General features: G+C 47.8%; 1 pseudogene; it reads left to right on the forward strand.

The window, feature by feature from the left end:
• On the forward strand, positions 1 to 27,742 carry LOC119376452 (ABC transporter G family member 20-like; annotated as a pseudogene).

Below are 27,742 nucleotides of genomic sequence, written 5' to 3' on the forward strand. Positions count from 1 at the left end.
CACTGCTTCTAGACGGGAACAGACATGGCCAGCTGGACCAACGTCGTGCGCGATCCAGTGCAGGTAAAGCAACCTGCATAGAGCTATATTCTTACGTAATTTAGTTAGGGTTAGTAAGCATTTGTCGTTTCGTGCTGCGCTGAGTGAAAGTGGATGTGAGTATTTACGACCCAAACAAACTTGTAGCACCAGGAGAGCAAGCGCACGTCTCGCCTGTTGTAGTTTCGTCCCTCGCCGCGGTGGTCTGTGGTCTGACCAGAACGTCGCGGGATCAAATCCCGGCGGCCGCATTTTGATGGAGGCGAAAATGCTAGAGGCCCGTGCACTTAATTTAGGTGCACGTTAATGAACCCAGGTGGTCCAAATTTCCGGAGACCTCCACTAGGGCAACCCTCATAATCACATCGGGGCTTTGGGACGTCAACGACAAAAATTATTATTATTGCTTAATAGAACGCGTTGCTGGGCGAGTTGGTGCATGTCTACAAATAAAAGCAGAGCGCGAAAAAGACGGACACAAGAGACAAGAAGACGGGACGAGCGCCCGTCCCGTCTTCTTGTCTCTTGGTGTCCCGTCTTTTTCGCGCTCTGCTTTATTTATTATTATGTTTGCATCGTAAACATACGCAGCAAGTCTGTCAGCCTAGCACAAGATGACAGGAACTTGCGTTCTTGGCTAGACTACGTGTTCTACGCAGGAAGTGAAATTAACCCAGCCGTTTCACTTGCTTTCACTTATTTAGCCGATCGTATTGATAACGGTTTTTCGGTATGCTCTCGCCACGCACGGAAGAGGACGGCGACGGAACAGAGCCAGCTATGACGGCTGCTTGTTTTCCCAAGTACAGCCTCCAGCATTTTTAATAATATCGCACGAGCGTCGACCGCACGCAGTATCAGCGCCTTACAACGGCGATAATCTGCGAGACTGGCAGCAGTACGCGCAGGCGCACGAAGCAGCGTAGCGCTGCGTCGTCTGCCAGGCTGTTCCTTTCAGGATGAAACACTCCCTTTCTTTGTTAAAGGCGCCCGGAGTGCACACAATCGCAGATAGAAACGTCACGAACGTTTTGCTTTTTTTCTCATCGTTTGCGTATTATTTTTTTATTCAAATTTCCCTGCGCATCAACTTTGAGTAGTTTCTTTGACTGCAATCATAGGAAAGATCAAGAGAACATGAATCGGTGGATCACGGTTTAAGTTTTGTTCACACCGCTTTTGTTATTCTTTTTTATCTAAGGGACTAATACAGGCATTGTGGTAGGGCGTGCATCGTCCTGAAAGGAACAGCTGGCAGACGACGCTTGCGCTAGCGCTGCTTCGTGCGCCTGCGCGTACTGTTGCCGGTCTCGCAGATTATCGCCGTTGTAAGGCGCTGATACTGCGTGCGGTCGATGCTCGCGCGATATTAACAATGCTGGAGGCTGTACCTACGAATTCTCAATGTTTGCGGTTGTCTCGTAGACGAGAATTGGTAGCTTGCTTTTTCAAGTCTGGGTACAGAAACAAAAGCGTTTCCAACCACCCTAAACAACAGCGACGGCAATTGTCTTTGCAGCACTAAATGGCTAATCACTAAGCGTTGACGGGGGTGGTTGGTTCTGGTGAATACTGTGAAGCATTGTACTGGCGAACAAATACATGATTGTGTGTATTTTAATGTCCTTGTCCTTGTTCGCCAGTAGAATGTTTCACACTAATGGCTAATCAGTGCTGCCCCTGCCTTTGTTATAGAAGGCGAGATACTCGCCGAAGGAAAGTAAAGATGCTTACGTATAGGGGGCTTGCAATAAGAGCAGTACACTAGGTCAAGCTAACGCCGCATTGATTTACCATAGCTGAACATTTTCGTTACTTGTAGCAGCTGGGCTGGCATAAAGCGGGTGTCAACTGGCTAGTGGGAAAGAGTGTCAGCCGCCTATGCGCACTTTATTCTGGGAGGCAGCCTGCGCAGTTCACTGGCGAACGTGTACGGCTGCCAAGTCGTCCCAATGACATTGGTGTCAATTCACGGAAAGCATAGCGCGCGTTTGCCGGTAACGGTACTGGTGCAGTTAGTAGTTACAAATCAACTGCTGTGTAGCTGATGAGCTTAAGTGATCGCTGTGATTTCACAAATCATTGGCAATGCTTTACGACGGGCTTCCTTCTTCTGCCAATATTGTTGGACTTACTGGGCTGTATACGTGCGCAACGTTTATTCGTGCATTTGTTCGTTGCACTATTTGATTCACATGAAGTCAAAGCAACGCATCTCAAGGCTTCTCTTAGCACGCATATATGATGCGTGTGAAGTCAATGTCAGCTATTCCACTTGATGCGATTGGACGATAGTGCTCGCTTAATTCTTCCAGAGTTGCTAGAATACCTTGGAGCAAAATAAACATAGAAATTCCCAGTTGTAGCGCACTAAACATTTCGCATAATGTCTTTCAAGTACGTTTCTGTCGGTGCTGATCCAGCAAGTAAGTTCAGTTATGCTAGACTTCAACTTGGTGGCATTAGAAGACTTTAATGCAGATTGTTGTGCGCCTGAAGTACTCAGCTTGAACAAGGTTGGGGGTGACATTCCGGTGCTTTTCCAATTGATAGCTTGCACGTGACGTCACTGCACAGTTGCTTAACGTACTGGCACTGCGACACGGTGACCGCAATGACGTCAACGCAGCCTGTTCGGCTTTTCTCTTCTTAGCCATGTATTTGTGTATGCATGTCTGGAATAAAGGCTCAGGTTATGTGCAAGCAAGTTTCGGTGCACATGATTTCGTCGATAATGAGGTATTGACGGATTGTTTGTTTATTCATTATCATTTCAAAGACAGCGCTCTCGTGAAGACAGACGATCACGAAACACCGCAAACGAGGGACCATTGCTTCGATGCTTTTCGTTTTGGCCCCGCCTACGTGCCCCCAAAGGCAAGAATACGGCGAAAGCGCTGACCTTCTCCCTCTTCGTCCGACTGCAGAGCAAAACACAAACAAAGGGGCCTCTAAACAACAGGAGTTGGCCCCGGGCGAAAATCTGGGCGGAAGTGCGGTGCGAGTCGTCAGGTCGCGAAAGCAACTTATTACTGCCTTTGCGACGTCAGAACTCTGCGAAACCAGAGCGCTTGCCTGAGGTCACCACTGAAGCGCCGAAGGTGGGGAGAGGAGTATATTGCAGAAAGCAGCAAAAGAGGAGGGTGAAGTGAACGAGAGTACTTTGCTTTTTTTTTTTTCCATAGAGGCTAGGACTGGCCACCTGACCGGTTTTTCCCTCGCAAAAAAACTGTCCTCTCTCGCTTAGCAGCGGCGGCAGTGGATCCGTCACTTCCTCGATGGAGCAGTGCAATGCACCAGCGAGAGAGAGAGCCAAAACGCTACATCTCGTTTGGCAGAAATGGCAACCGAGGCACTGCGCATTCACGAGTGGTGGGACGATAGAGAACTTCGCAGGCGGTGGAGGCCCGACGCGCAGAAATTGCAATGTTTCGAGGCCGTTCTAGCAGGCACTCGCAATTCGTTTCTTCTTTAAAAAATGAAGAAACAAAGCGAAAAAAAAAAATGAAGCCTTCTCCATTAACGCACGCGTTAATGGAAAAGGCTGCAATCACATTGTGATGTTATTTCTTTTTGGGCGGATTTGTTACACCGTTTGTTTCCTCTTTAATTTTATGCTTGCTTGCGATTGGACCTACTGATAAGGAAATCGCAAAGGAAGGCAAATGCGTAACATTAATCTTACTATATGTTCATAACTGTAAAATGTTGTGGTCGTGTGTTTTATGCTATGCGTAATTATTTACCTCAGCGTGTTTCCTGCGTATGTTTTAGGGCGAGCTATGCACTAGTTATGTGCAGTGAAGCCACGCAGAACATCTGAGTTTGGACGCGTACATGTTAACTTATTTAACCTACCTGAACTTGGGCTCGACTACTTCTGACACATTTGCTGTTCGATTGTACTGCATTTGCACATTTTGTGTTCTAAAGTAATACACCCGCCACGGTGGTCTAGTGGTTATGGTGCTCGACTGCTGACCCGCAGGTCGCGGGATCGCATCCCGGACGCGGCGCCGCATTTTCGATGGGGGCGAGAATGCTTGAGGCCCGTGTGCTTAGATTTAGGTGCACGTTAAAGAACCCCAGGTGGTCGAAATTTCCAGAGCCCTCCACGACGGTGTCTCTCATAATCGTATTGTGGTTTTGGGACGTTAAACCCCAACAATTGTTCTGAATTATGTGTTCTACAGTATGACATTTTGCGCCCTTATTATTTATTACATATTTCGCCTGTTAAGCGAAGAATATCCGGTGCCGCCATAAAGGCACCAACCTCTTCGATTCATCACTTCAAAAAAAAAAAAGTCTAGGCGCGTGAACACTCACACGAGAAAAGCGAACAAGCCAACGCAAACTATGCAGCGAACTTAGATATACCGGGCCCACTATATACGGCGGAAAAAGAATAGTTGATAGTCGGCGTTTGTGTTGTCTCATTCTCTTCGTGTTCGCACGCCTTATCTTCTTTTATATAAATCCGTGCCTAACATCTCAACAATCTACCGTGATATGGAAATATGTATGTGCAGCGACAACGTAACTGAGGAAATCTTAGTACGCTGCCATTCTTATCCATCAGTATGTTTATGTGAACTGTCGGCCGGTTGATCATGGGATCTCGCAAGTTTAGTGCGAATACTTTCGGTTTTGCATTATCGAAACGTGGTTTTTATCCCGCGTCATATAACATAAAATACCGACACATGAAGCCGTCGCAAATACCAAGGTTAGTGTATTACTGGAACTTGGTGGTGCAAATTGGGAGCATACATCCGGAAACGTCCCCAAGAACAAATACGAAAAAAAAAAGTCGGACTCAATTTCTGCGTTGATAAAAATATACTGATTTTCCTTTTTTTTTTGCAACAATCACGAAAATACTGGAGCAGGCAGGACAGTTGTTGTCCTGTGGACTTCCTTTTCAGGTTCCACTTTTCCGTGAGCGCTGCGCAAATAACTGAGCTTGCTCAGTTTACGATCATGGCGCAGCGGTGGCTGCATTCAGATCCCGGCAAAGTGCAGATACGTGTAGTGAAATTTTCAGTGCGCTACTAAGATACCAAAGACGACGTGAACATACTCCGACCGTATACTTCACGTAAAGCCCCAGAACATCTTTATGTCATAACCAATGTATTGCTATTGCTATCATGCTCAAAACTGCAGATCCAATAGCTATTTACATGAGCACACCCGAGCAAGCCCCGACCCCCAGAGAGATTGAGCGGGGGAGAGCAGGAAAGGCGCGGCGATTAACAAGTCTACGTCCACTTGCATGGGGAGTGGAATGAGGGGGAGTGAAAGAGAACGAAATCATGAGTGCACACGATTCGCAATACACATGCACAGTGCAAGGTATAGCTACAGACGACCACTCAAGTCAGTTGTCTTCAAAAACTGCCGTGGGGCTTCCTGGTGATGAGCTGTGAAGCATTGCAGCTCATCATGCGGTCACGTCAAACCGGAACTACCCGTGACAAGGAAGCGACGAAATGTGAATGAAGGCGGCAGTGTGTTGTCGTGGAAAGGGACCTGTCATCTCACTTGCACCAGCGGCTCGCCTTACCTTTGCGTGTGGTGTTTGGTGCTTGTTTCTTTCGAGCTGTGCGCAAGAAACCCGCAATATGCACTTTTTTTTGTCTGTACAGCATAAAACTCGGGGGGTATTCACTGCGGTGCTTCTTGCAGACAGCGCGAAAGAGTTTTTCGCGCTTGTTTATAGTTCAAGAAACAGATAAGCGCAACACATCTCACCCAAAGAATAAGCTACTCGCAATCAGGAAAGACGAATTCGCGTCTTATCATATTATGCTTCGACACTATTTGATTCAAATTTGTCACTTCCTTGTCAACGATAGTTCCGATCTGACGTAAGTGGCCGCGTTTCCTCTAGATTGCGAGCGGTCATGCAGTTTCGATATCAGCCTTAAAATTCAATGATGAATTTCTCAAATTACGTGCACTATTTGTCACTTTAAAAAATGGGCGTGCCGTAACATTGTGCTCGCCTGCAGCTTTCCCATATAAACAACTGCCATCAAGTCGTTAATTAAAAAGCTAATGAACGAGTTTTTCTTAGTTTTCAATGTCACTTTAGCTGCGTCAAAGAATTTCCACCTCGACGTAGAGTCGTGCGCGAAAACGACAGTAGCCGGACTGTCATAGGATTTTATATGAGCTATGTATCGTCTCAAAAAAAAGTGTAATATACAGGGAGGAGTTCAATGGATCCGGTGGGAACTGCAAATGAAAATGTCCTTTTTTTTAACTGTGTGTGTGTGTGTGTGTGTATATATATATTATATATCTATATATATTCTATATATATATAATTTCCCGCGTTGCATGCCGTCGGCTACAACTTTGGTCTTCGGTTTAGCCTTAGGAGAGAGAGAGAGAAAGCTCTTTAATGAAAAACAGAGAATTCTGCCGGCGTACCTAAAGGCGCCTACATGCTACTCTGCATAGGGGAGGGGAGTGAGGACAGAAAGGCCCTAGGAGGAGGAGGGCAGAGCCTTAGGAAAGTATCTTCGCCCCATACCGCTGCATATAATACCGAAGTGCGTTACAAAATGGCGTGTGCGAGCTTGTGGCTGTCATATCTTTATCAAATGCGTGCAAAAGGGGCTAGTCGGTTGATCTTCATGGTCTTCATATCATGATGTTCATATCAGCACGTGGCGCTTCCCTGGTTTCGGAACACGAGACGGCTTTACTCGCGCAAATCCTTGCCAGCGGCACGTCGACTCCGTCCGTACTTCTAACGTCCCCAGAACAACCTGCAGTCCTCCCAAAATTCATACCTCGATAACACGACCCTATCGCGCAGTCTCCTCCCAACGTCGTCACTGCAACTGCGCCTCTGTCAGCTGAATTTACCAAAATCCGGCTCGCACTCAGCGAGACGTCGCTTTTCGCACAAAAAAGAGGAGCGCGCTACAATGAAGTGGGAAGCAAAATTGCGTCAGCTCGCGAAGCACCGCACGAGCGCGACGAAGACGGCCGCTGAACACCGCCGAACGCGTGCCGCTCGCGGTCTCGGCCAAGTGCACGCTCTTCCAGCAGCCAGCTGTTATACGGCGAGGCCCGCAACGGAATGTAGCCTAGCGGCGCAGCGAGGGAGTGGGGCGAGGATGATGCCTCAAGAGGCGTCTTCGAGGTGGGAGAAGGCGTCCTCCTCGCGGGTCCCGTATAGCGGCTACGGCGGACCCCTCGGCGGGGCTTTGGGTCATTAGTTCAGTGGCGAGCCGGGCCTGGCCTAGCATGCACTCGGGCGGTCGGCTGCAACGCGGCTACCACCACCACCGCTCGGACCGGCCTGCCGTCAAGGGACGCGCCGCCGCGTCGTCTTTTGCCGCCGCGTCCAGTCGCCACGCTCTAGATGCGCCTTCCAGGATCCTACCGAGGCCCGGATACGGAATGCCCACTGTGCGACCAACGGCTGCGATGCCTCTTCTGTGCAGTTCCCGACGACGCCCCCCGGAGCTGCGCACGTCAACGGCAAGGCGCAGCTCAGTGCTGCCATGCCAGTGCTGGCATCCAACGGCAAGCCGGCGTTCGGCAACGCCACGTCTTCCCCGTCGAGGCTGGTCGTCGACGTCCGAGGACTGCGCGTCTCCTACGGTCGCGGCAAGAGCGCCGTCGAGACGCTCAGCATCGACCTCAGCCTGCCCGAGGGCAAGATGTGAGTACGCCTCTTTCCGCTCACGTGCGTCGCTGTAGGAAGTGCTGCCAAACGATTCCGTTACGCGAAATGTCGTGAAAGGTGTGTTATCAAAGCGCGCTTCCTGCGAACAGCCAGTCGGGTCCATGACCGTCACTTCCAACGATACGCACGCGAAAAGCAGATCCTGGGATGACCTAATAATAGTGAAACGGACCCACTAGAAGCGTACTATCGCTCAGTACTATCTTCGGGCGTACTATTTCTTATTATTAACGTCGTATAGGTTACGACTGAAGAAATGTTTGATACCTACTTCTACGTCTCATATCACTTTCAGTTTCATAGTAGTCCTCCTAATACAGTATCATTAACCAAGCACTCGCACACACGGACTTCACTGGTTAAATAAGCACCTTTATATAGGAAGCCGCGAGCCACAACGTTTAGTAAACGTTCAAAAGTTTGATTCTGTTTGGGATATTTGTGGGACTGGTATGGCCGAGTGAGAACGTCACGCCAATTCGTGCGCAAAAATGTGTTGACATTTCTGTGCAAACGTTTGTTCCATGTATGCATATATTTGTCGGATTTGTCCTCGCTGTGTGTGCTTTCAACCGACATTTAGGGTAACACACCAGGCCGCCACCAGCGCTCTCAATAATTCTCCATTAAAGCCATCACACCAAGCCCTGCCAGAATACATGCGACACTGACGCTTACGGCACTAAGGGCATTATGGGAACAGTACAGCTGTGGCGCCACTGGAATATTCGTTCATGAGCGTAACAGGTTTCCATTTACCAAATTTTGGTTTTAAGTAAGGAGGGAAAAGGCATAAAGCAGGGAGGTTAACCAGAAAAACCTGCGGTTGTCCACCCTACACCATGGGAACGGGAAAGGGGAATAGATAGGTTATAGAGCCGAGAGACGTAATAGAAAAGTTTACACTTTATTTCAGAATCGACTGTGTTAGGACGAAAACACTGTGAATTGGTGTAACCAGCTTAATACTCTAACCAGTCCAGCACAGTACTTACAGAAGCTAAGGTGCCCTTGACGACTATTACCACGCGTTACCACACGTTACCAGTACCAAGCCTTGACCTAAGAAACAAGACTATTAGTAATTTCACTGCGCGTAATGAGAAAATGTCAGAAGACGGCTTAAGCGCCACATTTCACCTGGACGCATTTCCCTTGAAGAGTCAACTTGATAATGCTAAAAAGTTCTTACACTATTTCTGCCCCAGGTCGCCGCTTCAAGTGAAGCCGTCAAAGAATTAACAGGACAAATTAGCGACTAAACAGTTAAGTGCGTGTGGAGCAGTAATTTTTCATACGCTCACGTGAAAACTAACTGCATTTCGGTGACACATGCGCGGTTCAAGAACTGGTCTTGTACGCTCGCCATTTCAGAGTGGAATGAAGCGCACCGCAAGGAGTTGCTGGTCAGCTATGCTCTTGCAACCAATTGAAATCTCCGTTTACGTGAGAGTAACGCGCCCTTGCTTTTCTTGCAGATACGGACTGCTTGGGCCGAGTGGCTGCGGCAAGACGACCCTCTGCGATGCATTGTGGGTCGACTAAAGCCCCGGCACGGCAGCGTCCACGTGTTCGGCCACAAGCCGGGCCAGCCGGGCAGCTACATTCCGGGGCCCGGCGGGGCTACATGCCGCAAGAGCTGACTCTACCCGGAGTTCTCGATAATCGAGACGCTCACGTACTTCGGCCGCCTGTTCAGAATAGAAAGGGACGTGCTCCAAGAACGCACCGCTTTTCTCGTGCGTTCCTGGGTCTGCCCGAAAAGAGCCGCCTGGTGAAAAACCTGAGCGGCGGACAGAAGCGACGCGTCAGTCTTGCGGCTGCCTTGATTCACCGGCCGCCGTTGCTCATACTGGACGAGCCGACGGTGGGCGTGGACCCGCTGCTGCGACAGAGCATCTGGCATTACCTGGTCACTCTGACGCACCGCGAGTCGATCAGTGTCATCATCACGACCCACTACATCGAGGAGGCCCGGCTGGCGAACCTCGTGGGCCTCATGCGTCAGGGTCGAATCCTGGCGCAGGCGGTGCCCGACGACCTGATGAAGCAGCACGGCATGCTGACGCTCGAGGACGTCTTCCTCAAGCTGTGCATGGCCGACAACCACAACGGCGGACACAGCGTGGGCGGCGCTGTCGTCCAGCCGCAGCAGGCTGAGAACGGCGACGTTCCGTCCCCGCCTTCGGTCGAGACTGCCAACGGCAAGACGCTGGCGAGCATCGCGGCGAGCAAAGAGACCCTGGCCGCCAACTCCATGACCCACCTGGTCCAACGCAACAGTGCCAGCGTCGAACAGCTGCCCGCGATGACGGCGCAGGAATTAAGTGACAAGCACGCTGTCGAAAGAAGGAGCCCTTCCTGGACGCCTGGCACCGGACATGGGCGCTCGTAGCCAAGTCCCTCACCAGGCTCCACCGGAACTTGCCGTGAGTACAACTGCGAAACATCTTGCCCAGTAGGTAAAATCAATTGAGGCTCAAGTCAGCGATCGTTTAGAACTAATGTTTTCACACATATGCAGTAACGGGGATCCGCGCACCAATGGACAATGCTACATAGTGTTTGTGAAACCTGCCGACGCCATATGTATTGGAGCATGAAATGAAAGCTCAAACTCTCTTGTTCTGGTCTGGACTTGTTCTGGACTTGCTACTGGCAGCGGCAACAGTTCGATTTCATGACGGTGCAGACAGATAGCTGGCTGTAGCTTAAGCATTGCAGTTAATTCGCAGCTGCTTTTTCACTGCGATTAGCGTCTTTGTCCTCAAATCGACATCCTGCTTCGTCCAATGGTTTGCTGTGGTTTCACAACGGCCTCTCAAGTTTCTGCAAAGCTTATTTTTGTGCTATATTTGTATGCAATATGGCATCGTCGATCTACTGTATATGAGGATTCTGGAGCATTTCCACTCTCGCTTCTAATGTGCTGTCGTTGCCACATTTACACAAAGCCCGTCTCATTGTCGTAACAAAGCACGCAGTGAATAATGGTGTAAATAGCATCGTTTACATTAATACGGCTGCCCATATTGTTTGTAATATAGTCGCAGCAAATCAATTACTATGAAAGATACGTGAATTGAAGAGCGAACTGTATTGTCTACGCTGATTCAACACCCAGTTGTAGGAGATAATTCCGCAGAAAGGTTGATTAGCCTTACGTGATAACGGCGATCGGTAGGCGCGTTATGACAGTTCGCCTGTTTCGCTATCTTGAAATACATTTATAATTACGCTTGCTACGTTAGCGTCTACCGTCTGATTAATCAACCGCGCTTTGGCCGCCATTCTAGTGTTCGATATTCTCGGTTGAAAAGCGCTCGATGGCATTCTTTTTGAAGCTGCCACGTGAACATCTCGATGGTTTAGTTTGCATATAACTTGCGGTGATTGTGATTACAAGTATATCGATGAGACCGATGACTTGAAAAACGAGTGAAAGAGACGAGTATAACGTCTGGAAACGGCACGAGGCCCTTGCTGAACATGTAGAATCTACAGGCCACAATACTGACTGGGCAAGTGCACGTCTTTTAACCGTGGAAAAAGAAACTTACGTCACGTTTGCACGCATATAGAATCCTGGCACATTCATACCATGGCTCACACGCTAAATAGAAATGAAGGGGCACTTCAGGCGATGTATACGCGCTGCTTGCGTCACGTACTGGAGCGCATTTGCATATGCTGTGCATTTTTCATTGTTTTTTTATTGTGAACAGTGGTCCCGTGTGGGGAACCGAAACGTAAACAAAAATTGAAGTTTTCATTTCTTCTTGTGGTCGCTGTACAGTTTCCCGATTCTTCAATATGTTCTTCCCGGCCACGCATTGCCGTCCAACTTTGGATTTCAAAGAACAGACATGAGATCGTAACTCCTGGCACTTACCTTCCAAGGAATAATAAATGAAGTATGCAGTAGTTTCACCTCTTCAGTTGAACATCAGGTAATCCTACTTTAACATGTTCTCGCGTGCGCTGGAATGAGTTGAGCCGACAGGTCGTGCAACCTCGTAATGAGCGAAGATAAAGAAGTTCACCGGAAAGACGACTGCCCTTCAGTGAAGCCATGTAATCAAAGTTATAATTAGCGTAATCATAGCGGTAAAGAAGAAAGCCAAACAGGTCGACCTTTGGCGTTTAGTTGAAGAATTTGCGAAAATGTTTTTAATGTTTTCTTCGACGTGTAGTGTGTGCAAGCAGTAAAAGGATTGACTCACTTAACCACGGTAGCGTAATTAAGCAATCTTTGGAGCACAATTTCCTTCGACGATGCTAAACAAAATTAGAAGCCCTTCACAATGCTTCCCGCCAGGATATTGCCAAACAATCCGTGATACTTCGCTCTATCGATGCGATAGCGTTGAAGAGCTCGTTTCGCAGAAATTCCGGTGTTGGCGGTTGTTCATATCTGCTTACCCATTACAAAGTGTGCAGGTGAGTACTTCGCCGTTTGCAAAAGATTTATGGCTTAGTGGGAACTTTGCAACAGTATTTGCAGTAGTATTATTGGATAGTTAAAAACTGCCAATATTACGCGCAAAAACGTTCCTTTCCTTGTGGCACGGTTGAAGGCGATGCGCACGCGGCCCGATTACGCTATCGCGTTCTACTCTTCAAGGCGAAGCTCAAGCGTCCTCCAAGTTTTTTTTTTTCTATTTTTGCTATAGCTTTCTCATTTTCCTCAAAATATGAAGCGCACGGATACGTGCGGGTTCGTAAGCCAGCGTTCGACTTCGACGTTGCAAGATATTATATTCTTACGTAACCTAATTTTCCACACCACGATAACGTACGAAGAGTTTTTTTGGTCATAGCTAGCTCACGTTTATGCGTGTGGTGCGAAACACCGCGCAAAAAGAAAACGGCTCTTCAGCGCGAGCGAGAGTGTGTCCAGTGATATAGCGGCTTCGAAAATCGGTGAAAAGCGAATAATTTTATTATAATAAATGGCCGTTCCACTATGCTTATCACAACTACAGCATATCAACAGTCGAACTGATGTCTGGGCAAGTTGGAATTGGTTATGTATCTCGAAGCGGGCGGCATAAAAACAAGTTTTGCGCCTCCCGTTCGACGATGATCAAGTCATTGCAAGTTCCGTAATTACGCTGCACGTTATGAAGCCGTAATTGCTTACTTATGAACACTCGTGAATCATTAGAAACCAAGCAAGCCCTTAATCAGCCACTCCGGACGTCCTGGCGAGTGCGAATAATAATGTTTCAGTCGAATGGATGACATTGATTTCTCAGTGCGTGACATCTGGTGTTTCTCCATGTCTGCTAAAGCCACCGGCAAAGAATTACCACTACATTGGTGATTCAAAGCATTTGAAACCCATTATTCAAAAATTTTCTGATTCACAAAAAGGACCTTGATCAAGGACGACCCGAATGCCGTAATACTCGATTCATAGTTCCAAAGTGTCAACTTTTCCGCAATCGTAATAAAACAATCGCTCGGACTACTGCAGAACACACGCCAAAGGCATGAACGTGTCAAACGTGTAATCTTATTAGCAAGAGTTGGTTAGGCGGCATGTTACACAGTATTTCGCGCAGAAACGTTTTATAGTGACGGGGGACAGGAAGGGAGAAGCAGAGCGCTTTACAACGAGTTTATTTGAAGCCATATCAAAGTCTCCCCGCATATAAAAGTGTTTCTGCGTTAGATTTAAACAGTTCTTTCTTAAATTGGAGGCATGACGCGAGCGGCGTAGGTCATATTCCGCTGTGAAATGCAGGCTCTACAGGACGTGCAGTTTGAGTACTGCGACTGGCTGCCACTTTTCTGTCAGCAGCACCATCGTGTCGTGCACAATGTTACTTACGATCAGCCTAAGGTTGTGTGTTCGATTCCCGGAGACGGGCCTGACAGTGATTCATAAGGCTGGCGCGCGAAATTCCAGTTGTCAAACGAGCACTAAAACCGCCCTTGTCGGTACAATCCATAGCTGGAGGGTTTATGAAAAGGAGGGTTGGGCAGAGATCCAAGAAACGGGTTCGACTGATTTTTTGTTGACCGAAATTGGAATACACGCATATTGCTAGTTTCGGACCATGCGCGTGGGCGCCAACTAAGAGGACGACGAGCTGTCTCCGCTCGAGCTCATCGTCGGCGCTGCAACCGCTGTTTTAATATATCTTGTTTATAATTTACAGAAACAGGCGTCTCGTAATTCACGTAACAATATGCTGATGACCCGTATAACGGGAAATAAGGCAATAAAACAGCCCTAAATGTTTGAGATTACGATTTCTGTAATCAAATACGGGTGTATGTGACATCAAATGACCAACGAGTTTTATTTGAAGCCATATCAAAAGTCTCCCCGCCTATAAAGGTTTCTGCGGAAAAATGACCAGCTGAGGGTCATTTTTCCTGACACCAGCATGTGCATGTACAGATCACTGTCACCTAAGTTACTCTGAAGTCGAGCTCCTTTTCTCTTGTCCTGCATACCATTTTCTTCGCACTACGGGAATCATCACGGTTGCAATCGAACCTAACAGCTTGCAAGAGGTTGACGAAATAATGCGGAAGCCCCACCCTACAATGCCCCCCCCTCCCGAACACACACCACACACACACACGCATACATACATTCATACAACATGCATGCATGCATACGTACATTACATAGTACGTACTACATCATAATGCGTACGTAGTACGTACATACATACAGGCATACGTAGTACGTACATGCATACTACATGCATACGTACGTACGTACGTACATACATACATACTGCATACGTACGTACGTACATACGTGCGTACGTACATACATACGTACGTGCATGCATGCATACATGCATGCATACATGCATACATGCATACATGCATACTGCATACATGCATGCATACATACATACATACATACCTCTCTTCCACCACAGTTCAGGTGTATATAGCTACTGGGCATCACAGTCTACCGACCAGTGATCCAATTGAAAAACGCAATACTCCTCTTCTACAGAGTCCAATAAAAGCGAACCCGAACTCTAGTTCTGCGAAGGAACGTGGTGCAACAATCATGTGTTCTAGCTATCAGCCGAACAGACAGTTTTCAAAGATCTCTGATTGATGACAATGTAAAGAGTGTAAAGAAGAAATTATGCAACACCGAGTAAAGAGAAAGTCGGAGTCGTACGGATCGGGTGGCGAAACATGCACGCAACGCGTACCGCTCCAGTGAAGTCATGATGACGTCATCGTGGACGTCATGATGATGTCACAAATTTGGGTATCTTGACGTCATCTCTCGGGGAGGTCACGCAGGTTTTCGTGTTGGACGGAGTCGCAAACCAGCAGGTGGGCCATTTACAGTTCCGCTGTAAAAGAAAAATGCCACAAGGAAGGAAGGAATAGGAGAGAAAGGAAAGGCAGGGATGTTAACCAGTCTAGAAGGACCGGTATGCTACCCTACAATGGGGGAAGGGATGGGGGAGCTATAAATGCCACAAAGATGGCAATCAGGCGGGCCTGCTCAACACTACGCTCAGGGAAGGAGTCCTTAAAATTTGTAGGTGTGTCCGCAAAGTTTTACCGTACAGCCAATTATACTAGACGTCCGCTATTGGCAATACAACCCCAGGCTCGCTTGTGTGTTGTTTGGCTTCCTCTTCTCGCGCAACCTAAGGCATAGGCGGCAAACGCAATATTATCAGGCTTTAGTATACTTCTGTGACAACTAACCGCTTTATACATTTCGGCTATCCGTCTTGTGAGAGCGCAGCCCCAATCAAGCTGTTTCTTCGTGCGCTGTTTTCAGAGTGCTGCTGTTCACTTTCCTGGTGCCGTCCATACAAGTGGTGCTGTTCTGCCTGTGCATCGGGTCTGACCCGTTCGAGCTGCAGGTGGCCGTCGTCAACCAGGAGGCGCACCCGCTCCTGTCCGTCGCCTTCTTGAGCGGATAGACAACACCACGCTCAGTCAGGTAACTTCTTTCCCAAGATGCCACATGTAACGCCACGATGTCGCTGCAGTCATATCCAAAGAAGGCAGGCACTCAGGTTGCAGCCGTGAAGAGACAAGTCTGTGATAGCTGTTCATTACTCTTTCAGTATTACAGACATTTCCCACTTTTTCGAGTCGAAATGAAAATACAGTAATTTTGGCTACTTCTTTTACTAAGCGATAAATTTGGCAAATCAGTTCTGCCTAAGGCCGCTAGCTGAGGAAAGATCGGAAAACGGAAAAAAAAATTCATCCACCTGTTTTGTAGAACAAAGCTACAAATAAATCCAAGAATTACAAGAAAGCTTTAGTCGACGAAAAACTTGTCCCAAGAAACTTCGAAACATTTGTACCGACTTCCTTTGCGCTTCGTACTAAAAGACGGATACAAAACGTAGTACCAAACTAGAAAGCCTTACTCTGTCATTACGAAACAGGCGGTTTCACCCTTTCGAGCAATAAGATAGGTGCACAAAAGTCCACTGTAAACTATTTCCTCCTAATTTTCGTTGCTGCCGGTATTTCGCTGTACGAAGACACTTCCATCTTGTGCGCAGATTCCGTACTCTGATGGACTCTGGCTGAACGCGGTGCGTGCCGGAAAGCGCGTGGGGTGCCATCGCCATCGGGGCCAACTTCTCGGCGGCGCTGCACTACCGCTTCCTGGGGGTGAACGCCGACAAACCGCACACGAGGACAGCAGCATCAACGTCTACCTGGACATGACCAGTAAGCAGTGCCCTCTGTCTTCGAGAGCCGCGCACCTGTTGCTTGCAGAAATTTGGCCGATTTAGTAGACGATGATCTTTCTTTCTTCTCTTTCTTTCTTTCTTTCTTCTTTCTTTCTTGAATACTGCAAACTTTGTACATGCCATCAGCAGGGGTGGGTAAAAGATCAACAAAGCAAATATAAACAGTCAATAATGTTTCTCAAGGTATCAAAATATGGCGAAAGGCAGTAATCATTCCAATCAATTACACTGAGAGGAAAAATTAAAACTTGAATAAATCTGCTCGGTAAAATATGGCATCAGCGAATGATGATGGTTTGCGAGTATGCCTTGATGTTGAAGACGATAGGTAGGGTGAAGGGTTGACTGCTAGGTCGCGAGTCCAAAGCAAGAATGAAATTGTAAACGCAAGGTTTTCCTTCTTCGTTCGAGACAACGAATGTTGGAGTATAGCGCAAGGACCCGCGCACACGAACTGAAGAACGAACGACGACAGTCACTGTTTTAGGTGCGAAGCATCTTATGCGCTCGGGCTGTCGGCGTCTCCTGTCGTCGTAGCCCGTCACGGTGTCGCCCGTCACGCAACACAATAAACGGGTATGTGCCACAGAATTTGGGCAAATCCCGCGACTCGCTGCTCCGGCGTGGCCTGTAATAACCCTGATGGATGAGATATCGAGTAGAGAGAATTCGAGAAACAGAGCGAGAAAGAAAAAGGATATAAAGAAATAGAAATTTTGCCGAAAAACATTCTTCACGAGGCCGGATTCGAACCCGCGTACCCTCGATTCGAAGGCGAGCGTCGAAATCACTCGTCTATTCAGGCCACGCGATTCAGGCACGCTAGCAGAGCATAGCATAGCATAGGATATCATAATGTAGCAAGGGGGTGGGAAAGGGAAGCGAGCGTGAGGAGGGGATATGTGATGGTGAGGAGGAGGGAATAAGATAGAAATGGGAAGCAAGCATCGCGACCAGATACCACACCAAGCCGCGCATGCGCGGTAGCTAAGCGACGCCTACCGACGTAGACATCGCGCGCAACCTCCGCCTTACAGAGCATAGCCTGGCTGCGCCCGATCGTGCCGAGACAGCCACTCGACGTCCTGAGAAAGTGGGTAGAACATCCGAGGAGGAAGCCGCGCATCTTGAAGCTAGACGTCTCTGTCGACGGCGGAGTACGAGCGGCGACGGGCCCGTGCTTCGCTGTGCTAAGCTATGCGCGACTTGGTGCAATCTGCCCGCATTTTTTTCCTTCTGTATTTCCACATCTCGCTACTCAATATAAGGACCACGTAGCAGCCTTAATAAGCACACTTATATGCAAAAATTCGTTGCTAGTATCTGTGCGTGCCTCTATAATTGTTCCGCTTCAAATAACATTATTCTAGACCCGTAATGTTGCTGTAATCTTATTGTTCGTGATCCGAGAGCAGACAATGTGTATGCGTATATACGAAGCAGGTAAAAGTATTCCCTGTAATAAATTACCTGTACATGTCTTTGTCGACTGTTATGTTAAAGGAACCGAAAACTAATTTTTATGGTACCTGTTTTCTTTAGCGCAACGAAAAGTTTACCTGTCAGTGTCTAATCATGGAATGATAACACAGAAAACATATTCTGAATGGTTCTATGTGCGCCTGTTCTGGAGCTGTATACACGCAACAGATGCTGCAAACAATGGGAGCTGAGCGCAAGAGCGCTTCGTGTTTGTGCGCGGCTTTGCTCCGCCCGCATGCGCCGCGGTGCGACATGTTCCACTAGTTGCCGCGCGAATGCAGCGCCGCTTCTCAACGTGCAACTCGTTTTACCTCGTAAGCAGCACAGAATAGAGCGGGGATGGATAGTAATATATACACTTAAGCGCTAATTATGGTGCGCACTAAAGCATCAGCCTAAGTACAGCAATGTGAACGACTCCGTAATTCAGCTTCAAGGCTCTTCCTCTAGGCTACGCGACCTACCATTTTCCTTTTTTTTTTTCGAACTTTAAACGCAATTTTAAAATATAAATAGCAGTCACAGCGCGAAAATCATGCTTGAATATGCGACCATAATTGAGGGTTTTTCGTGTCCACTAGAATCCAATGACACGTTTTCGGTTCCTTTAATCGGCAACATACGCTCATTTCGTATCTGATATTCGTCTTGAATGATCCTCACCTGATGTCAAATTCATACCACTCGGTGCTGTTCAGAAAAACAAAAGAACAATCATTGTTTCGGATATATCTAACCTATTTCTTCATGGTAAATGTTACCGAACATGTGTTTTGTGGTACGCGAACTCAAAATTGACGTGACATAGCTTTACGCCTGGAATTATATCGTGAAACAGTGAGGCATTGCAGGAATTAGCTCTCCAAGTAAACATGGTAAGCTAGTTAAATGTAAGGATAGCGCAAAGCACTAGCGAGGAATACATACAGCGCTGACTTTCAAGAGGCTACCTGACTCGACCCTTAGTATTTCTTTTGCTGCACGGAATTGCCGGCATGAGTGCCCCGCCACGGTGGTCTAGTGGTTATGGCGCTCGACTACTGACCCGAAGGTCGCGGGATCGAATCCCGGCCGCGGCGGCTGCATGGAAGCGAAAATGTTTGAGGCCCGTGTACTTGGATTTAGGTGCACGTTAAAGAACTCCAGGTGGTAGAAATTTCCGCAGCCCTCCACTGCGGCGTCTCTCATAATATCTTGGTTTTGGGACGTTAAACCCTAGATATTAGAGTTTGTCTCGTGCTTGGTTATGTCACGTGCTATGCCGTTTAGTCGTATTTAAAAGCCTAACTTTGCAAATTAATATACAGCTAGAGTTTGACTCTGTACTCGATTCACACCCAAATCGCTGGGGGACTTTATTTTAAGAGAACAACGGTGTAACTATTGTCACGTTACAGTTACGGCGTTCCCGCGTGATATGGTCTAGAATCGGCGACACGTATACATGACAGGGTATGCTTGACCTGCTTTGTGAAGCCGCGCAAACTTTTAAATAGCGAGCAGCTTCTACATATCAGATTACGCCGCAATTTCCGTTGTAGTCGAAGCCATTACTGCATGGTAGAAAACCAATTTTTACATAGCAGTGACTCATTCCGGCCGCGATAATTACTGTTTGGCGGAGGCGTATATAGTGCAAGCACACTTGTGTACAGGGCTTTGGGAACACGTTAAAGAACCCTATGAGATGAAACTGTTCGAAAGCTCTCCACACGATATTTGAGTCGGGCTGTTTAGAAACAAGTGAACTCATAAGATGAACCACGTGTCTGTACAATTGTGTGCGTTGCGAGTGCCGTGCTGTCCTTTCTCTTTGAACAGATCAACAGATCGGGTACACGCTGCAGAAGACCATCTTCGAGGCGTTCAGCTCTTTCTCGGCGGACATCCTGAAGAGGATGAACAAGAACCCAGCCCTCGCCCAACTACCAGTCGTCGTAAGGGTTTTCTTTTACTCTTTGCGGCCGAATCGGCACATATTTATGAACTCACAGCCTTCAGCACTTCTGAACAGTGTGCGAAATTCTGGTCGTGGCCTTTTCCGTATACCAGAATGGAAAAGATGGCCGATCGGCCAAGCTCACTTTTCTACCAAAAAACAATGGCATGGCCGGGCCAAGCTAGTGTTCCCATCCTCTGTGTGATACAGTGCTGTCACGAGCACAGGTTTTTGACAGCTAATAAAGTTCTTCAACGTTGGTTTCACAAGGGCGGTCATTCAGGCTACTTCGTTGTTCATGATTTTAAAAAAACAGCTCAAAAACAACTGACGAATACGCAGAGACAAAGACTGTTTGTGTGCGTCAGCTGTTTTTGCTATGTTTTTACGACCAACGTATGGGCTGTCTGTGAATACAAACAAGGAGTTTCGAGTAGCACATGTGCAGTGTGAAAGAGCTTTGCGCGATCCGTTTGCAGGGTAGCGCGTGTTTCTGTGGTGACAGACAAAAGGACACGTCGGCCGGAAGAGGTCAGAAAACCCCGCAACCAGGGGGGTAAAGCTCACGAGGTTGGCTTGGTGGGCTAGTCAATGCAGCATCTTAGAAGGGTATACAGGGCACAGAGACGGAGTGAAGAAAAACAATTCTGTACGAATTACAGCGACATTTCTGCAAAATATGCTTTTTAATGGCGCAGCTTTACCGTGACCTTTATTTAACGGTACTGTCATGCTCGGAAGACTAGTGTGACTAATTTGAGTCGCTCGATCTTCTCATTCCTCTCTGCTTACAAGTTTGCCCATTTGCTTACGATTCCAGGAGAAATTATGGTGTCACTTAGTGACGCGATACTAACCTAGGGTACCTGCCACGGTCGCTCAGCGGCTGTGTCGTTGCGCTGCTGCGAACGAGGTAGCGCGTTCGGCCAAAATGCTAAGGAGTCGGAATGCAAGAATGCTCGTGTATACCTTGTACGCAGCTGGACGAATGTCAGCTAGTGAAAACGTAATAATAATTATCTGGGGCTCTCCATAACAGCGTCCCTCATAACGTGCTGCATAGTTTCACGAACTTTAATCGAAATTACTGTAATCGAAGTCACTCTAACGACCAAATCCAAAACGAGGCAGAAGTTCGGTGGGAGACGGAGTGATGAAAAATCTTTCAACAGGAAATGCCGCGGAAACCGACGCTTCGACAAGTGGACTCATGTATACAAAGGATCCTTCCTTAGCAGCTTGTTTATGTAAGCTTTGCGCACCAGAACGGCAAGAGTATCGCTACGGCTGGCTCTGAAGTGCTCGCTAATATGGAAAACAGTCAGTCACACGGGCAAGCCGACAGGTTACGAGAAACACCCCAAAGTTATTGCACTGTGTCCATTCTCTGGCTACGTCCACGTTTTCAACTCTCCCTGTAATTTGTGCAGCATAAAATGGTTCTCATCAGGCTTAGGCAGAGGTGACTGTAGATTCCGTGAACGTGACAGCCACAGACTACAATACTCCGTTGTTGCTCGCAGATCAAAGCTCCCATCTACGGCGTGGACAAGCCTAGCTTCACCGAATTCATGGCCCCTGGAATCATCATCAGCATCACTTACATCATGGCCGTGGGCCTCACCGCCATCTCCATCGTTTCCGAGCAAAAGGAGGGCCTCCTCGAGAGGAGCTGGGTGGCCGGTGAGCAGTTTTCTTCTTCCCTATAGCCGTCTGTTTTAAGCTTCTATCGCGCAGCTATTTGTGCCAGTATAATTTGATAGAAATCCTAACGCCCAGTAAGCTTTCCAAAAGCTTTATTAATGTAGCAGCTCAAATGACAGTACTCTGAAGGACAGGTATCGAGAAATTTCTCAAAGTGAACTAAGCTTTGAAAAACGGTAGCTGGCTCAAGGCAATCCCATATCGACGTCATGTTAGTTCTTTGCAAAGTTACAGCACAGTGTTAAAAGTTATGGCAGAAAGTTTAAGCTCGTCAACCTAAGGCTTCCCGAAGAATGTACTGAGTGCACTCAATACATTTTACATGTCATTATGTGTCGTTCAGTGTCGCGCTTACAGGAGCACCTTGACTCGTATTAACGCTTAAACATTGCTGACGTCCTGGCATATAGGCCCTCAGCAGCAGCTAGCGTGGCGTGATCGACTTGAGCGCCCTTAGTGTCGTTCAGTGTCGCGCTTACAGGAGCATCTTGACTCGTATTAACGCTTAAGCATTGTTGACGTCCTGGCATATAGGCCCTCAGCAGCAGCTAGCGTGGTGTGATCGACTTGAGCGCCGTTGAACTGACGCTGGCTTTGCGCTGGGTGAAAACGCAGGCGTGCGTCCGTTCGAGGTGATCCTGTCGCACGTGATCTGCCAGTTCCTGGTGATGTTCGTGCAAGTGGCCGGCCTGCTGGTCTTCACCTTCATCGTGTTCGAGATCCCATCGCGGGGCCCCTTCGTGTGGGTCGTGCTGCTCACGCTCCTGCAGGGCTGCGGCATGATCTACGGCCTCGTCATCTCCTCCATGTGCGTCGAGGAGAACTCGGCCATCATGCTCGCCCTCGGATCCTTCTACCCGAACCTACTGCTCAGCGGTCAGTTCTCTAAGTTCCGCTCAACTCGCGATCTTGTCAACCGCCATGGTCGTCTAGTCGTTATGGTGGTCGAATGACCCGAGAGTGTGGGATCGAATCCTGGCCGCGGTGGCCGCATTTTGATGGAGGCTAAATAGAGGCCCGTGTGCTTAGATTTCGGTGCACGTTGAAAAACACCAGATAGTCCAAATTTCCGGAGCCCTCCACTACGGCGTCCCTCATAATCATACCGTGGTTTTGAGACTTAAAACTTCAAAAATTACATTATTAACTCGCGGTCTTGTCTGTAAATTCCCAGGTTTTCGGGACAAACACACTTCGCGCTGTGTCTGACCCCATATAAGAGCCTCGAGGTCGACGTTGTAATGTCTTCGCATTTTCGTGTGTCGGCGAACATACGCACTTTGTGGCGCGCTACTGCAATTTTATACCAATGTTCCATGGGTATATAGTTACACCTAACCGCGAGTAAATTTTGAGAACTAGTTTGTTCGCCGGATAAGATGTATTCTGCCAACTGTTGACGACCGCCGTTTAAGTTTCACAACGGCACCAGCAATGACTTTCCTTTTCATATACAGGGTGTCCCACGTAACTTGTGCCAAGACTTAAAATGAAATGCACATCGAAAGCGAATTGAACCAAACTCATACTACAGTCGCACTAGCCTAAAACTCAGGCTATTTCTGATTTCCCTTAACTTAATCATTAATTGTTTAATTATGCAACTTCTTGTTTATAAGCTGCAGACCCAAAGCATCGTCGCATAGTTGTAGGGCACCTTCAGAAACTACCGATTGAATTGTTTCCAGTGCGATACGTCTCACGTAGTCCTTTTTTACGCATTACAAAGAAACCCGCGAAATATGGAAAAAAAAACATGGCTGATCCCTCCGTCATAGGAATCGGTATAACACGAAAGGGAAACGTGTCTTCACAGAAGTTGTGCTTATCGTGTAGTGATATATAGAGGTTCTACAATGTCTATTGCTGTTTGGCAGCTATAGCACCGTTTGAGTCGATGCACCCATGTTGACGCCTAGTGGCATGTCTCCATCGCGACGACTAACGCCCATGATCATGATTAAACCGTTGTGGTAGCTGAAGTTGTGAACATATATTGGAATCAGCGAATCGTGAATCGCGCGTAAAGATGACATCAACAAGCTCATAATCCACACTGGTACCCGATATGCACTTCTTCAAAACGTCGTCAATTAAGGAGAGAAGCGGCAGTGTGTGCTTACTAGTAATGGGTTACCGACGCCTGTGTTCATGTATACACTACCACACTACGCTTCAGCAACACGGGAGGCAGAGGTTCGTCGCTTGAGCCGCAAACGCGTGCGTCCCGCTGGCCTCTGTCTCGCTCCACCAAGGCACGACATTCGCCCGTCGAAATCGTGTCCTTTTTGCAATGCATATTGCAGCAGTTTTGTTAGTCGGTGCTCTCGCAATCGAAGCAGTCGGCGACGGCGAAATCCTGTTGGTGCATGTAGAAGCTGCACTACTCCGATGAGCCGGCGCACGCTAACACGATGCGTGAGGCAAAGAACGTAACTGCGTCGAGGTTCCCTCGGCGACGCCAGCGCGGCAGTGTCACTCGCTGGTATCGACGCTTTAACCATGACCTCTGATATCGCGCGCAATCTCGGAGTAAGCGCTAGCAAATGTCGATCGCTACGCATTACTTCTTTTCACATCTCAGACTGCGGCACCGCCCCGCTCCGCCTACCTACACCGCCAACAGAGAGCACCGTGCGAAAGAGGATGTGTGAAAGATATAAGGCGCGTTGGTGGAGTGTCCGTCATCTGGCGCTTACCGTCGCGGCCGCAAAGTCGTGGGTTCAATTCCCAGCAGCGGATATTTTCCTTAGTTTTTTCTTTCTCACCCGTTGGCGTCCATTTTATCAACGTCATAACCGTGACGGAAGTACTTGGTGGACCCCGGCATTAAACATTTCGTGTTAAAAAAAAGTGACGGAGCGCTTGCGCACTGCTATCAAGATGCTCTCAAGCGTGCATTCGATGAAGAGCCACGACGGTCTTCATAAGCCGAGCATTTGTTTGTCGTATGGAGAGGCTTCCCAAACAACTGGGTTGCCGAGATGCAGTTGCTCCGTTGCTGTAATCCACCGTGCTACATATAGCCTGGCCTAGCATTATATTTCGTGTCCTCGCATGGGCCATTCGACACATATGGATCACTGTGCCTAATCTAACGTAACAGTACATTTTGCCCTCTGTGGACCGTTCAACGTAGCCAGCCAACCATACCTTTGGCCTGTAGACTGCGTAGCGGAGGCCTCAATATTTTACTACCCAGCAGGACACATAGGTAGAATACATCACGTGTGAACCGACCTACGTCTACATGCATCAACCGCATCCAAAATGTTTCCAACCGGTTTTAGAGCAGAGCGGAAATTTATTTGGCTTGACACGGGCATGATTGCGTGGTGAACGTCTCCTGCTGCGTTTCGTCGAAAACCCGCCGAACGACGCGTAAGAAAAGCAATTGCTCCGACGACTGGAAAAACTGTTGGGCATGCCTGTAAGCTATGATTTACGTTACATCGGTTGAAATGATTGTTTACTTTTTTTTGTGGAAGTATCGCGCTGTGTGCAGTCTAGGTTGAGAATAGACACTTTGTTTCACCTCAGACCACAGCTGAGTAGGCGGCACTGTGTCGCTGAGCACGAGCTAGCGTGCTGGCGTAGGAGGAATCGGACTAGTGTTACAGCATAATACGTCTTATGGCTCTCAGCGTATGCGCTTGTTGGGTATTAATCTGCAGGTATGGTGGATGCATTGTTCGGATGGTGTCATAGGGGGCAGAATGCACGCGAGCGTTGAACTCACGCGAGCGTTGAACCCAGGGCGTGGTAGCGTCTAAGATCATCTAGTAGTGCTATACAGTGTGCCCAAAGCACACAAGTGCGATCGCCGTCTGCTGTTTACTTATACATGCAGCCTGTCAGCGTTATCTGAGCGATCATTATCCAACTCTTTAATTATTGGCTGAAGATTCAAAGTAGAAATTTGCAGACTCAAATTTCGTCACTTCTTTGTCACGTGTAGTTCCGGTTTGACGTAACAGAGTGGACGCGTTTCGTTATCGCCCTTAAAATGCGATTATGAATATCTCGAATGACGTGCAACTTTTGCGAGTTCTAAAAAATGGGTATGCTAGAACATAGTTTCCTAAAATGACCTAGAGGGAACTCTGGCGCTGCGATCGTTCAGCCACCATGGGAATGATGGGTAGTACACGAATTTGCCTAGTATTCGTGCTTGTGGGCTTCAAACGCACTTGTGGCTTGTTTATTGCTATGTTTGGTTTTCTTCCGGATAAAAGAATGGATCGTTGTGAACTTCGTGACCAGATTTGAATCGGTGAGCCTAAAGAAGTTAAAGTGGTGATGTGAAACTGCTGATTTTTGCTGAACTTCGTTTTGCGACAAAGCGGATGCAGGCGACGCGGAGCCAAACGGAGCCGAAAGAGCGAAGTTTAGACAAATCCGTGTACTACCCATGATTCCCATGCTGGCTGAAGCGCGATGCATTGCAGCCCCATAGACACTAGCGCCAGAGTTCCTCTAGTAAGTATTGTAGGAAACTCTATGTACTAGAACTAGTTGCGCACTACAATTTTCTAATATAAACTGGCCTCAAGTGAATAATAAAAGGTTAATCGAGTTTTTGTCAATTTGCCCCAGCTGAAATGACACTGCTGCGACTAAATGTTTCCGCCTCGATAAATGGTTCGTATGTACGGGTGTGCGAATAGTCAATTTTAGAATCGAATCGAATACGAATCGAACAGTTTACAGTAAAGCGACCATTTTCGAAACGGCTCTAGAATTGCATAACATTTTATTTACAACAATATTCACAAACATTAACAAAAGAATATTACGATTAGTTTTAATCGAGAAAACTACAATTATGTAGCCTGAGAAAAGCTCGAATGCATCAGCGACTATAGAGCATTCGGAATATTTTGTAACCATACAATGAAATACAGCAGTGACTACAGTATTCGAGGTGCCACTTCGTCACCATCCTTTAAGTAAAACTTAGGCATAAGAATTAATCAATGTTGAAGCGCACCACACATGCAGCTCAACATTTAAGGAAGCAGATATAAACCATTCTAAAAAGACAGGGCGTGCAAACATGGACACAAGAAGAAGTCAGGACACAAACGCCGACTAACAACTGAAGAGACGCCACGGCTGAAAAGAAAGAAGGCACGAAAACTTATCTGCGCATGCCCATGCAACAGGCGAAATATCATCCTTTCACATATCAATTAAGGCATTTGATTGAAACAAATGCCTTAACAGTTATCTTCCACGTACGCACGCCACGCGTGCCGGATTGATATTTCGCTGTTGCACGGGCATGCGCAGATAAGTTTCGTGCCTTCTTTCTTTCACCGTTGTGCGTCTCTTCAGTTGTTAGTCGCGCTGTTGTGGTGTCCTGACTTCTTCTTGTGTCCATGTTTTCACGCCCTGTCTTTTTAGAATGAATACTTACCAACTAGCTCAGCTCTCTGTTATTCCAGATAAACAGTTACCGCGTCATGGGCCGTAGCACCAAAGGACGTAAAATATCACTGTTGAACATTGCATCTGCAATGAAATTTACATCAACATAACACTTGCGTCTGTAGTTAGTCATGTAAACGTTTACAAAAATTGCTTGTACCCGAATGCAGCCGTGTCCCCACTGTCCGATGACCAATCTTCTGTAACGATAGTGGATTGGCTGCACGTTGGCTTCGGCGACACTGCAGTTTTAAGTGTCTTTATCCGGTCATCAATATGGCGTCGATAGACCCTTAAAAGCTGGGGCGGCATGCATCTTGGTAATTCAATTTTTAAAACAAGTAAAATGAGCCTCGCTGTCCAGCGTGTCGTTACTTCGGGGTATTCCCGTCCGTGCTGATTATTCGAAAGTGTTCGGTATTTCGAATGCCGAACGGCCACTGCAGAGTCGGCATGCGTAACCATCCTCTCCGTCGTCGCAGGTGTGGTGTGGCGACGCAGGCGATGCCGTATCCATGCGCTACTCAGCTACGGCCTTCCGCAGACCATCCGACCGAGTCTCTTCGCTGCATCCTGTCTCGCGGCTGGGGCATCGGCCACACAGAGGTCTGGCTCGGCTTCGTCGTCTCGGGCGCCTGGTGCGCCGTCTTCCTCGTCTTCGCCGCGGTCGCTTCCGCCTGCGAAGCTAGCCCTTGCTCGTCCTGCCCACTATTGTAA

This window comes from Rhipicephalus sanguineus, unplaced genomic scaffold (genome assembly GCF_013339695.2).
Source record: "Rhipicephalus sanguineus isolate Rsan-2018 unplaced genomic scaffold, BIME_Rsan_1.4 Seq12081, whole genome shotgun sequence".
In the NCBI taxonomy this organism is placed as follows: domain Eukaryota; kingdom Metazoa; phylum Arthropoda; class Arachnida; order Ixodida; family Ixodidae; genus Rhipicephalus; species Rhipicephalus sanguineus.